We start from the raw sequence: 15,015 nt of genomic DNA, 5'->3' as shown, positions 1-15,015 counted from the left end.
GTAAAAATTACCATGTTTCTATTTCAATGGGAACAATAAAAAGCTCCTTAATTTTTATCGAAGATCTTTTTGTAAAAAAAAAAAAATTAACTAGAAGAATTTGGTATTTCAATCATGATCATGACAGGATCGGATAAATTTATTTTTTAGTTTTGTATTTTTTACTAAACATGTAGGAACAAGAACTGTAATTTTAAAAATAATAATTTCAGGAAAACCGCTACCATAAGTTTACGTTTTTTTAAAGATTTACGTTTTGTTTTTAAATACTAGAAATGCCATTACTACATTATTCGGTTAATTATCACTGAGTTTTTTCTCCGAGTCGTATTTTTCAATTTCTCATTAAATGAGACCAAAATTAAATCAATATGTTTACTCGTTGTGAGAGAGCTATAATGCCGTCGTGTATTAAAGGTGCAATTTCTGCACATCCTCTTACTTGTTTATGTTCCTGACAATGCTACCTAGATAACTAAGAAAATAATTTATATATATATTTTTTTTTACCTTTTAAAATCAAAAGTAAATTGATAGAACTAATAGTTTCGACGCAATGAGTGTTATACGAAAAGAAATATAAGTAAAGAATTTTAAAAGATAGGTTTGGGCGTCATTCGCTTCATCGTAATACCATATATGAAATCATAGGTCTATGTGGTCTACGTGTTAATATCAGATGCGTAGGTGGGCTTAGGTATAAAACTGTACTTTTTACACAGAAAAATTTTGATTATCTCTGTACTATCCTATTGATTCCTATCGATTTTGTTTAGGCACCATTTAATCATTATGTGCTGCTGTTAACGTATGCCTGTTTAGGCAGTGGAGGTGCGATTGTTCTTGTTTTCCAGTGGCGCCATCTATGGTCAAGAATTCGACTTCTGACACACCATACGTCACACCCGTTTATAGGGTGCACCCATTCATACATCCATTCATTCATCCACAAATCGTAATTCTAACCTGAATCAGAGAAATCCTTAATCATTTTGAAACATACATAAGTAACGGATCTATACATTAATGTTTAAGTTCCTTCACCTTTTGACTTCATTTCTTCTTAAGCAAATTCAAGAAAGTATCTAAATTTCCCCTTGCAATTTTCTAATTATTTTCATACTCAACTACTTGAGAATTGAATAAGTGCACCTCAAAAAGAAGAGGATCACAAATACCAACACATGTGATCTATGACGTCAGTGTCAGCTGATCACATATAAGTAATATGGCATGTTCAGCTAAGTTTCTCCACTTAAGTTTGAATGTTAAATAACGTAAAGTTAATTAAATACACATCGAAATTTCTGAAATATAATTCCTTCCCATCCACGTCTTTTGCTTAATTTAGATTTACTATTTGCTTAGATATTTCATTGTAACCATGATATATTTTTGTTTTGTGTTTATTACGCTTTTACATTGATTGCGCGTATTGTAATATTTAAGTGCTTAGAAATTATTCATCGCTTTAAGGAATATTATATTTCTCTGGGAAAGTAGAAAATGACTTAAAGAAACTTAAACGAATTAAAATATTTCTTTATTTTATTTTGACGCGTCTCTTTCGCCAAAAGAGGATAAAAGATAATTCTTTGGTATGAAAATGCATTATTTTATTTTAAACTCTTCCGAATAACTTTTTCTTCTAAACCGCATGAAATTTTAGACATGAAAGCAAATCCGCCAACTATTTATTGCCACCTCCGTGCGATCAAATTTTGGTGACGTTATCATTGAGCCACACCCAATCCTCACTTCATCATCCAATCGTAAATAGAAGCTGATCCACAAGTGGTTCTAACGGACTGGTCACATGATGAAAAATACCCTATATAAATGGAGAGTTGTTCTTTGCTCAACTCTTCTCCTTCTTTCTTGAAGCAGCTTCCAAAATTTCTTTCTCTTTGACTCATCGCTATTATTTTTCAGAGCAGTTTGATAATCGTCATTCTTCTTTGATTCTCTTCCTTTCTCTATCGCCTTTCTCTTGAAGGTAAAAATATTTTATTTAATTAGTTAAATCGTATGAAATTACCTTATTGAAATGTAATTTTTAATTAAATGAAAACGTAAAGCAAACTATATAATTGTTTTTATTTTCTCTTAATTGAATTAATCGGGTATTTTCTCTTAGTATACATTTTTTTTAACTGATTATTAACTTTTTACTCTTTTTACGATTTGTAACTTTCTACACTTTTTATTGAATCATTTTCGTTAAAAAGAATTTTTTAATAATTATTTATTCGATTTTCTTCCTTAACATAAACCTTTGCTAACAATTTGTTTGAATAATTGCATATTGTTTAAAGTGCTAAATAAATATATTTGATTTGTTTTTTTCTCTCAGCGATGATTTGTTTCTTGGTCTTCTATTTACCTCTATTGACACATAAATTATAAGTTTAAATATTTTAAAGTATCAATGAAAGTTGATATTTGTCAAAATAATTGCGAACTATTGCTAGACAAATGTTTCAGTTTTTTACTAAATAAAAACCATTTTCTTTATAATGTGCTTATTTTATAAGTGAAAGGAAAATAGTTGACTATGTGTTATTTAAGAAAAACTTCATAAATTTCGGTATAGTTGCAGTTTTTTTAATGGAAAATAGTACGTAAAAATATGTGAGACACTATTATTTGGTTTAATACTTAAGAGGTATTTTTTAAAGGGTCTAAAGTTTTTTGAGGGAACATACTGGGAGGACAAATCTAATGTTTTTGTATAGTTCTGAATGAATAGCTCTTTTCTTTTTCTAAAAATTCCTTTTAGGCATTTTAAGAAATGAAATGGTTTCATTTTTAAACTTATTCTTTGACATTATGAGGAAAACGAGGTATAATCATGTTTTAATGAAGCTTGTTTTGTGTTTATACTTATTTTTTATATTATGATACATTCAGTAATTTTATTCAAAATATAATTAAACATTTCCCGCGTATTTTAAAACGTTTTTAAATTTATAAAAATACTTAATTTTATTAGTTTAAACAAGACACAATGTTTTCCATTTGCAAATCAATAAAAACACATTAATTAAAAAAATATATTGTTAGGAATGTATCGATTAGTTTGCAAAGCTAAGTAATAACGTAGTGTTGATAAAATTTAAATATAAGTTGTGTTCACAATGCCTTATTTTATGAGTTTTAAAATATTTTAAATATAAATATCTTGTGACAAAAAATTATATCCTATCTTTAAAATAATTATCCTTTCGAAAAATCTGATAATTCTATGTTAATCAAAAACTACTGAATTTTGTATTTTCAGAGCATTGTGTAATATATATATATATATATAATTTTTAAAGATTAATAAATTATTAAGATGCTGATGTCAAATCCAGGTCTAAAATGTAAGTGATATTTTAACAGAGAACATAATTCTCCTCAAAAACTTTGTAGCTATGTATTTTTGTTTTTATAGATTTTTGTCATTTTACATTTTAGATATTTTCAAGCATACTATATTTCCATTAATTCTAAACTACCTAAAGATATCTGAAAATTTAAAATAAAATTATGTCTGTCATAATGATGTTATAAGTAATTAAAAGGCATCACCCCCAGCTTGCTTCGTTTGCCAACCCCTTAAATGCTATTCGTTAATCGTTTGTTTTTCCCTTAAAAGTTGATATTAAAAGAAAAAGCAGAAGAATTTTGTTGATTAAATATATAGTTATTGTAATTTTATGTAAGATTATATTTTGTTAATATGCGAAACATAACGAAATTAGTGACTAACTGGATATGAAAAGTAATCGTAAAAAGTAGGTGAGAGAGGGCCAGTTTGAACATGATGCTTCTGTTGACAAGTGGAATATTGCTTTTTTTAACTTAAATGGCAGATATAGGCTGATTGATAAATTTTGATTACACTTTCATATTAAATTTATAGGCAAAACTTTTAATGGTTATGTAGTTAATAAATAAAAAAAGGTTTTATGATAAAAATATAACTTCTTATTTTTTACTTTAATTCCTGCTTTAGACTATTTTCAACCTCCGTTTATAAAAATAGGAGATATTGCGTTTTGAATGAATTTACTTAATCCTTTAGCGCTGATAGGACTATGATGTTCCTTTCATTTATTATTTATCACTCTTACAAGTAAAATATTTTTTGGTATTTTTTAAGAATAACACAGTTTATTAGTTACAAAAAAAATCTGTTAGATTCTAAGAATTATATTCGCTTTAAAATATAAAATTTTAAAAAAATTAAATAGCTTGAATTTTTTTATTCCTATTGATTTAGCAAATTAAAAAAATATCAATGAGGAATTACCGTTACTCTGAAATCTAAATAACTGCATAATAATCGAAAATATAACAAAATATTGTCTGAAAGTGAGCCATTCAGGAAAAATTTTACCTTCAACACAAAATTACCTTTGCATTTAACACCGATGACCAATGCTTCATTTCATTACCAAAATTTTTAAAATTCGAAATATATTTTTTTCATACTTTGACCTATATTAATACAAAATAATAATAAAGAAAGTATGAAAAATATGTTTGATTTGTTCTTATTTAATCAGCTTGAAAGAATAAATGGCTACACGGGGCACGATTTTCCAATCCAGTGGCGTTTGACGACCCGTATTCCTGTTCCGATTGATTCCTTACTTTTTCAGTTCAGTTAACACATTTTAAAAGAAATAAAAGCTTGTATTATAATTACGACCAACTGCAACCAAAAGTAAATAGGTTTGGAGATATTTTGAATATCTCTAAAAACGAGAATGAGTTGTAAAAGGCCTACTTGATTGTAAATTTAGTACTTGGGGCTGATATGAACAGACATTATTAGGTGTGGAGGTATTTTAAGATTAAAGAACTATTTTAGTAGCATGAATTTTACTTAAATGTCAGCAAGAATTTTCTTTCTTAAAATATTGCTTTAATGTTTAGAGATTTACTAACCCATAGTTCTCATGAGGATATATTTTCATTTCAGTATTATATATAAACTAAACTAAACTCAGTGGCACGACAGCCCATAGAGGGCCAAGGCCTACTGTGCCCATCTCAGTTTTCTTGACCTTGGGCTCTGGGGTGCAGGAGCAGATATTCCGGTCAGGTGGTCAGCCGAACGCGGAACCCCCAGTGTTTAGTTCCCAAGCATACTTGGTACTCATTTATCGACCCACTGAAGGGATGAAAGGCTGAGTGAACCTTGCCCGGCCCGAGGATCGAACTCAGGACCTGTGGCACGGGAGCGCGAAGCGCTACCACTCAACCACCGGGCGCCAGTATTACATATAGTGCTGGCATTAAACATGTTGACCCTCCAAGTATTAAGGTCTTCGGTTTAATTGCACAGAAACTTTCCTGCTCTGCATTATTTTTCTATTTAATAACAAGAAGAAATCGTCTTTTTGAAACAGGAAAGTTTGCATCTGAAAGTTTAAAAAAAATGCCGGAACTCATGCTCAGAAGGTTAAATGATTCTTTACTATAACTAAATTTCAAAATAACTCCTTGTTTAAGCTTTCTGCGAAAAAAATATTTGTTAATTTCTAACACATAACTTACTGTAATATTATACTATTTATTTTTTACCTAAATGGTGATGTAATCAAAATAGTTTATAAGATCTAAATGTTCTTTATTAACTATTTTTAGCCAGCACATTGCGTTGAACGCTTTTTATGATACATTCCTATCCTAACATACAAAAATTATGAAATTTAAAAAACAATTTTTCATTAAATTAACAAACTTACTAATGTGTTAATGAAATAAACTAGTTTTTCTTTTAACGCATTAAATAAAATACATAATGGTAAAGTTAGCAAAAACTATGTCCCATTTGAAAATATTATACTCATACTTCTCAATAAATTTGCAAATTTGTAATTCCCGCATAAATATATCTATCGAACTAGAGTTTTACTTTTAAGACTAGCCTAGGAATAAATAATTTAAGCTCATAAGCTTAGAATAAAATATCATGAATATTTCTTCATAAAATCACATATTTTCTATTGTTATAATTAGTCATTGTGAGAAAAATCACTACTGTCAAAATGATAAATGTCTTTAAGACCATTACTTAATTTATTATTTTTACAAAAAATAGAAACTGCTAAGAAAATATATGCTTTATTAAAACCTCTAATGAGTAAAAATCCTCTCTCTTACTTTTTAAATGAATGACGGTTTAAAATTTAACAAAAAAACTGTAATTAATTTGTTCTCAAAACCTCGATATTAATTTTTATACCTGTCAAAATTTGAAAGAATTTCGTGCATGAAATGTTTGAAATAACACTTTCTATCTGGTTTAAATTTAAAATTGAGTAAAATATCTGTTCAAATCTTTTAAAAACTCAAAACATAAAAAAACTAAAATTAATATCGTATTTTTTTTTCAATTTTTAACTATGCATCGTTTAAAATTATATTTAAACTCTCATGTATTATTCACTTGTAATTGCGACAGTGTTGGTATTCAAAATAAAATAATGTCAAAATCAAACACATATAGCAAATGTCTTTAACAAAATTCTTATTTTTTAGTGTTATAATATTATAAGAATAAGATTTTATTTATGCTTATTTTTTTAAAAATATATATTTATATTTCATATTTATAAAGAAAACTTCAAAAAACCCGACATTATGAAAGAAAAGGTCATGCATCATGTTTACAAATATATATTACTTTTGTGCAATCCAATAACTTTTTTGCTTATAGTAAGTATTTGATAAATGAAGAATATTTACTAGCAAATATCTTTTATTGGTTGTTTGGTTGACATTTTTTTTATATTCGCTTAAATCTTTTAGACAAATTTAGAAACAAAGTTATTACATTTTAAACCTTATCATGGCTTATTCTAATCCTTATCGACATGGTTTTTACACATAAATGTTTTATTGAGAAAAAATTTCTTGATATTTATTTTAATACGATCTTTTAAAAGAATTCCAAACGAAAAAAGATGTGCATAGTTTATTGTTTAGAAATATTAATTTCTAATTTATTAATATTATCTGTAAATTAACATTCACTTATAAAAGGAAATGTGTACAGCTAATTCCATATTATAAATTTCATTTCATTTAAAAATTTCAACTTCTTTTAAAGTCCATTAAAACCACAGTTTAGTAAATTATCTAAACTTTTTGAAAAATAACTTTTTTCTTTAGAAGGAATTATTTAAGATTGCTATTTTCCTAAACATCAGTAATTAATACAAGGTCTAACGACGAATATTTGTTACACTGTAAAAAACTCTGGATTAAATTACAGTATGAAGTATCATCTATACTGAATAGTGCATCATCTATACTGAATAGTGCATCATCTATTGAAATTTCGTTCTGTAACATGTTCCGGTAAAAGCAGATTTTAACGTATTTTTTAGTTGTTTCTTCTTATTCCCTTGACTCATATTTTACAGTTAATTTTACCGAAACCTTTACCAAAGCGCTTAGGTAAAAATTACCGAGCATTTTGGTGTTGCAAAACAATCGGAAACACAGTAAATTTTTATCATATTTTGGTAGTTCTTACCATTCTTATTTTTACTATTTGTTAAAATAGATATTTTTACATTAGAAGAGGTTTCAATTTTTAATCAACTGTCAAATATACTGACATGATGTCGAGATTCATGAAACTCATATTTTACAAATTATATAATACATAACATATATTTAAACTGCGCTTTTGTAAATGAATTTAAAAATATATCTATAATATTAAACACTAATAATTAGCTTCAGTAAAGAAAATGGAGAACTGTTTTCTATAAAAGGCATGAAGTCAAAAATTATTTATATTTCAGTACGCTTTCTGCTTTGCTAATAAAACTAAGTTCTCTTAAGCAATTTATAAAATAATAAAAGAAGATTATTTGAATTTACTTAAAATGTCCTTTTTTAAGAAAAGTGAAAATATTACAATAAAATATCAAGCTGAATGTACGTAATTAAATACTCTGATTTTTTCCCAGCTTGTCACTTTACCAATTAAATTACGTTAAAAATAAAAGCAGTAATTATACAATTACTAAACTAGTGTGTGCAAAAAAAATATTAAATCTGAATTTAATTATCAGCAATCTTATGAAGGATTACTTCTCAATACCCGAATTTAAAAAATACAATTATTATGCAAATATCATAATTGTTTCAATTTTAAATGTTGAAGGTGACTATCTTAAAATACTGATAATTCTATATTTTAAACTTAATGCTTGGTTAAAGGTTGAAGTTATCGAATTTCAAAAAAACTGGTAATCAAATTTTGAAATAAAATGCTTATAAAAAGCAAGATTGATATAAACTGGGTGAGATATTTTAAATGGAAATGAAGATCATAATTTCTCATTTCTTTGGAATTGCAGTTAAGTTAAAAACATTTTAATACTTTTAAATACAAATATTATATATTGTATATATAATATATATATTTAGACATATTTTTGTGCATAAATAGTTTAAAGGATACTATATTTTTTAAAAGTACATTTTTGTTGGAAAATAATTTGTATTTTGCAAATAAAATAGCTCTAAAAATAAATTGCTAAATTGCATTTATGTCAGATAGTGCAAACAAATAGTTACTGAAATATTTTAACGATTAAACAGTTTATTATTTTCATATTTATAAACTCTTAAACAAATTCTCAAAAGGCAAATTTATTAGTTTAAAATATAATTATATGAAATAAAATTTTACGACTTTCTTAAAAACATATATTTTTTATTTATTTATTTTTATTTATCCTTTTATTAATCAACAATGAAAGTGAAATTCTACTAATTCAACGTAAAAATTATTTTGAAATAAAATAAGAAATATATATTTAAATCTCAGGGCATTATTACTTTCAACATTTACTGAAACATATATTAGTTTGTTCCTGAGCTTGATTGAAATCAATAAATTTATCCCATCTCCAACTTATTGCAATTAAACTGTTACCTAATGATTACATTTTAAATGAGTCTGTAAAAGTTATATAATGATCTATTCTTTAAATTAAAATCTTTTGGATTATACATTTATTATGAAACACAATTATTACATGTTTATTACGAAACAAAATTATATATTTCTTATGGAACATGTTTTGAAGCTTTAACAACAAAAGTAATAAACCTTTAAAACATATGCTTCTTTGTAATTATCTTTTTCTCATTATAGAAAAAAACATATTGGTTAAATATAATGATTATTTCATGAGAATTACATTGTATTCCATTTAGAAGAATTCAGAACTTTAAATATTAACTTTTTAACTAACATATAAGAGATATAAAATAATTTTGCTATGTTTATTCGTTTGTTCTGTTTTACTGTTCGATTACTTTATAAATTGCTTTATAAGTTACTCAATTAATAAATAATAATACTTCAATATTGTATTCTATGGTAATTCATTTCTTCTAATTACAAATATTTACTATTCCCCACCAAGAATAATGTTAGATTTTTTACCGGTAAAGTTAATTTGACTTTGATAAATTTCTTGCTTTATTTACTGTTAAAGCGTACTTAACAGAATGAAACAATTGTAATTTACAACTATTCTAGATTCATTCTCTTGTTATGTATTTCTAAATAAATTTTAAAAAAAATCATTATTCATTTACTGGAAAATTGTAAATCACTAACAAGACGTGTATATACCAAAAATCATTCGTCAATTGAGTAATATTTCGTATACAAAAAAACTTGACTTTATAAAAGGCTTATTTCTCTCTGATAATTTGAATGAAATATTTTAAAACAAATTTACATAAAAAAGTTAATCAAAATTATCTTTAAAAAACGGAAGGGAAATTACGTTTTGTAGAATTACAATAAAATAATTTATTATAAATACGAGGAATTTGTAAATCAAGTTTCTGTCACTATTTAAGTAATATTTAGCTCACAAAAAAACTTGAGACTATTTCCCTTTGGTTATTTAAATAAAGTGTTGTAACATAAATTCGCACAAAAAGTCTGTAAAAACTAGTTTTCCTAAAAGAGAGGAAAATTTTCATTTCGCAAAAATATTTTTAAATTATTAATTACTAATTCAATGAGTGAGAACCGTTCTTACAATTTAATTAGGATTAACTAAAAATGTACTGTAAAATATTTGTAAAAAGTACATGATTAATATAATTTGATTTTGAATCAACATTTATACAAACTCAAAACCTGCGTTTTTATATTAGTAGACAATTAAAAATTAGCTCTTACGAGTAAAATTAATAATTTTTATTGATTTGGCAGAAATTAGAATGTAATTTGCAGTATCTAGTCCATATTGCATCTGCTCTTTTAAATTTAATTCATGTGTCCATGATGTGGTTATCAGTTTTTTTTTAATGGTGGCATTTTAATTATTTATCATTCAAGTTCTAACTGCAGCATTTGTATTAGTAAATTACCTATGTTTCTGATACAAAACATCAATATTTCAGGATACAGGATTTTAATAAAAAGCTGCAGTACATTGTAATTCCATCTTTAGCTATTCTTTAACATTTAACTATTCGACTATTCTTTAACATTTAACTATTTGACTATTCTTTAAGCATTTTAAACGATTTCAGATTTATAATAAACTGAATAGTAGTTCCAATAGAAACTTTTTACGAAAATAATGGTATTAAAAATGCTTTATCATCTTCTTACCTTTATAAGATTTTAAAAATGCTTAAGATTATATAAACAGCCTTAAAGTTTCGAAGATTGTATGCTTAAAATCCGGAATTCTTCATCATTAGTATTGTAATCTCATATGAATTTTAAAGTAATTATTAAAATGTTTTTTAGATTTCAAAAGTCTTTATTAAATTTCTCAGAAAATTTTGTAAGAACATTTTGAGAATAGTTTTCAAAGCAACTTTCCTTCCTCATTTTCAAAAAAAAAAAAAAAAAAAAAAAAAAAAAAAAACCTAAACTTTTAAGATGTTGCAAGTTAATTTTTACCAAAGCGCTTTGGTAATGATTTTGGAAAAATTAAGAATAAAAATGGTTTTATTATCTGTGCTAAAATTTAGTAATTTTATCATGATACTTTAGAACATAGCATAAAAAACATTTTTTCGGCAAGTTTACTTTTCAGTTTTAGGTTTTTACAAATAAAAGTATATTTTGCTATGTATATGAATACTGTACTATAGATACTTAAGTATAAAAGTATATTTTGTCAATAAAAGTGTAATTTTGAAAACTAGAATTTTCTGTAAACCGTTACTATATGAAAGTAAAAACTACTAAATAAAATGGTATAAATACCCTATATTTTGGATTTATTAACCAGATATATGGTTTTTATTGCAAGAAATGCCATTACTTTGCAGTACGTAATTTTGCCAGATCCCCCCCCCCGTGATGCAACATTAGTTCAGCGTATTCAATTTATTGTTCGACGCAAATTATTTTAAGCAATCTTTTCCGAGGAATTTCATTAATTCCAGCACTTAAGCAGCGTTTGAGTTTATAATGATTATTTTTTTCAATGTTGCGAAACTTACAATAATAATTACAAATTACATAAAAAATAAAATAATTGTTTTTCAGTTAATAATATAAAAGTTTTGTATAAATATATTTAAAACATTCGTTAATTTAATGGGACGTAAATTTGGTTAAATATATCCAGTTTGAGCAATAGTTGGCAATATTGCTTGAAAATTTATAAGTTTGGAACATTTTAAACATACTGTGTTACTGCATATTATATATAATGAATGTACTGTATAGAAATAGTATATATTATATATTATTTCTGCATATTGTATGTTACACATGAAAATATTTCGAAAGCTGGTTGTTTATTTCAAACACCAACAGTTTCAATTATTTTATTTTAAAATCATTTCATTAATATTTCGATTGCTGCTGCGAATTTTACATAAATTTTACTTAAATTGAATTTTCCTTCTTAATTTAATTACAATATGATTTTAATATGAACACTACAAATATCCACATTTTATAACAAAATATTTTAGAAATACATAAGGTTGGTAAAAGGTGACTATTAGACAGATATTTGATGGAAAGGGTACGATTTACCGCAAAAAGCATTTTACTCGAGCATGTTACTGAACAAAAAAAAACTTATATACCGTAAGAATTACTATAATATTATAAAATCGCTCTAATTAAATAAATATTACTTTAAAAATTACGACGTACTGTTTTATGGTCAAGATGAACTTCACGGTACGGACTTACGGTTTGTATTCATGCAAAGTGCGGTAATTGATACCGTAATTTTATTAGGAATTTTTTTACGGAGTGGAACGAGAAAGTTTTGCTTATGCTAATTGTCATTTTTTATTTAAATTTGTGAATATTTTACTAAGCTTTGCTTTAAAATATAAAAACGTCTACTTTATTTAACTACCTTCACTTTTACTGGCGAACATAACCTTCACTAACTTTATCCAATTGAATTTTTATGCATTGCCTTCTGAAAACTAAACGATTATCGTACACTACGTTTTTTCAGTTTCATCAAATTTGAACTATGATTTACTAGTATCAGAATTCAAAAATTTTGCTTATTGAGCATTTTTCCATGCAAAAACTGTGTTTTGTAATGAAGAAATTTGCGTCATTTATATCAATAAATGCTGTTTAGACACAGATTAGTTTGCACCATTGCAAATCAGCTTTTGTGCATAATTAAGACACAAATGTTTAAGGCAGACATCATTAGTATACCTCCAGTTAGTCTTCCTAAACTGCACTTACATGTTAATTCCCCAGTTCATTCAATGACAGATTGGTGAATAATCACTGATGATTGTCTTCGGTATGATTAAGTAGAAATGTTACTTGTAGGAATGCTAAAATTACATTTAGCTACAAAATATTCTAGCATTTCCAATAGACAGATTTTACTAAATTCCTTACAATTTACAAAACATATAAATTTAAAAAAACGTATTCAAATTACAGATTGTGTTAAATTTATCTAAGTTATTTAATACTGTTTCAAGATAAGAAACAAGTTTTTTCTTTATTCAATCATTAACAATTATAGATCTTTAGTTTTAATTTGCGATTCTATATAACTCTATTTTATTTCCTTAAAAAAATTGCAAATATGTAGAAAAGTAAAAATAAATCAATGTGAATATAAAAAAGGGAAACTATATGTAGGAATTTAATGTAATTTGAACGAAATATCTTAAAATTATTAAGAAAAGAAAGGTTTTTGTTTGCAGTGAGGGGAAAATTAACATTCTAAAAAAACTTCTCATATAATAGAATTTAAAGTTTTAAGGTATAACATTTTTACCTATTTTAAATCATATTTTATATTTGAAATCATATTTTAAAAATGTCGTACATTTAAAGTTCAGTTTCCATGAGCTATTTGACCGATTTCGTTAAAAGTAAATTTTTCTTTATAAGACTACATTCTTTCAAACGGTATAAATGATTTAGAGGTAAAGAAAACCCAATCGATAGAAAAAACTTGTATTTGTTCAAAGAAACTAAGTATGTGTATTTGATTTCAGAATTTAAAATATTCGCTGCTCTAAGAAAACATCATATTTAAGTTTATTCCTTTAAACTATTAATATCGAGTTCTTGTACTTAAAGATCGGAGAGAAAATTATTTAAGAGAAAATAAGATATTAAATAGCTAAGTTTCAAGAAAAACAGTTTATTCTGAGGAGCCCATCCACATTTTAGAACTACACTATAGAATAAAAATAAAGATGAAAGTTAAAACCGAAACAAAAAGTAAAGCATACAGGTGACAACTCAGAATGGGCCAGGAGGCATGAAGGTTATTATAACAACCCAGCCGGAACATTTGCTCTTGCACCTCAGAGCCCAAAGTTCAAGAAAACTGAGATGGGCACAGTAGGCTTTGGCCCTCGGTGGGCTGTTGAGCCACTGAGTATAGTTTAATTATTATTGTAAAATATACAGTATAAAATTTTACAAAAAAAATGTTTTTTACGGTAAAATTAATTTTACGGATGATGCACCAGAATGCTTGTAGTACATTTTATCATAATTTGATCCAACTTTTTTTAAAAAAATTTTTTGGTGATATGCATTACTGGCATAAGTGAATCCTAACAAGATCAGGAATATCATTTAATTACACTCTATGCAGAAAAAAAATAATAAACATTAAAATAAAGTAATTCTAAACCCTAATGTAGCTTTTAAAGTTCATGTGATAATAATATTATAAGTTATAATGTTATAATTATCTATAATAACTTTATAAAGTTAATTCAAATTACTCTTAAGACATTTACCATTAAAGTTTTAAAGCCTTACTATATCAATGGAAACAGAATTATTCTAAATTCCACTCTGAAACGAAATTCGAATCTGAAAGCAAAACATATTTGAGGTTTACAGTGGAAAGGAAGTGAAGTCATTGGAACAGAAGTATTTTCTGTGTAAATAGGAGAAATGACATTTTGAAGCCGAGGAATTAATATCCGTTTATTAATCAAGTATAATGAGGCAAATGAGACAGCGTGGAAGAATTGAGGATTAAATTATTTGGCAGTAGCTAAGAAAATCGCCTCAAATAACTTAACTTTGGAGTAATTTGAATTTTTCCAATCGCACATGATAAATTCACATTATGTCACAAGGTAATGACTTCTAAAAGTAAGATTGCTACAAGTTTTGTATAATATGCATTTAAAGTAGATTGGTGCATTAGCACGGCGTTAATGCATTTTCCTTTGGTAAATATTAGTTTATAATTGAACTTTTTTTAAAAAAATTAGAATCAAATGAATAGTTTTTCTATTAGTTTTGAAATGAAACTTTTTATAAAGGACTTATTTAAGCTGTTTTGTATGTAAAATTTATTTTGATCAAAATTGTTTTAAGTTTCATGAGAATGACATCGTATTTAGGAATTCATATATTGCATTAAAAAAAAACATGGTTACATTTAAACATTTAAGAGAATGTTAGTCAGTAATAAGATTTCTTTCTTTTTTTTATTTTTTTTTATTGGAAAATAGGACTGAAATTTTTTTCAAGAG

General features: G+C 25.8%; 1 protein-coding gene across 1 annotated transcript in view; it reads left to right on the top strand.

The window, feature by feature from the left end:
* The first annotated feature begins 1,814 nt into the window (after positions 1-1,814).
* Positions 1,815-15,015, top strand: part of LOC107449047 (prohormone-1) — a 102,826-nt gene continuing 89,625 nt past the window's right edge. Inside the window, exon 1 of the mRNA XM_043041194.3 lies at positions 1,815-1,996. The gene's annotated coding sequence lies outside the window, so the exon portion shown is untranslated. The remainder of the gene's footprint in view (positions 1,997-15,015) is intronic.

Source organism: Parasteatoda tepidariorum, chromosome 8 (genome assembly GCF_982258835.1).
Source record: "Parasteatoda tepidariorum strain Cologne lab strain chromosome 8, Ptep-v5.0, whole genome shotgun sequence".
NCBI lineage: Eukaryota > Metazoa > Arthropoda > Arachnida > Araneae > Theridiidae > Parasteatoda > Parasteatoda tepidariorum.
This window is presented reverse-complemented; position numbering and strand designations above follow the sequence as displayed.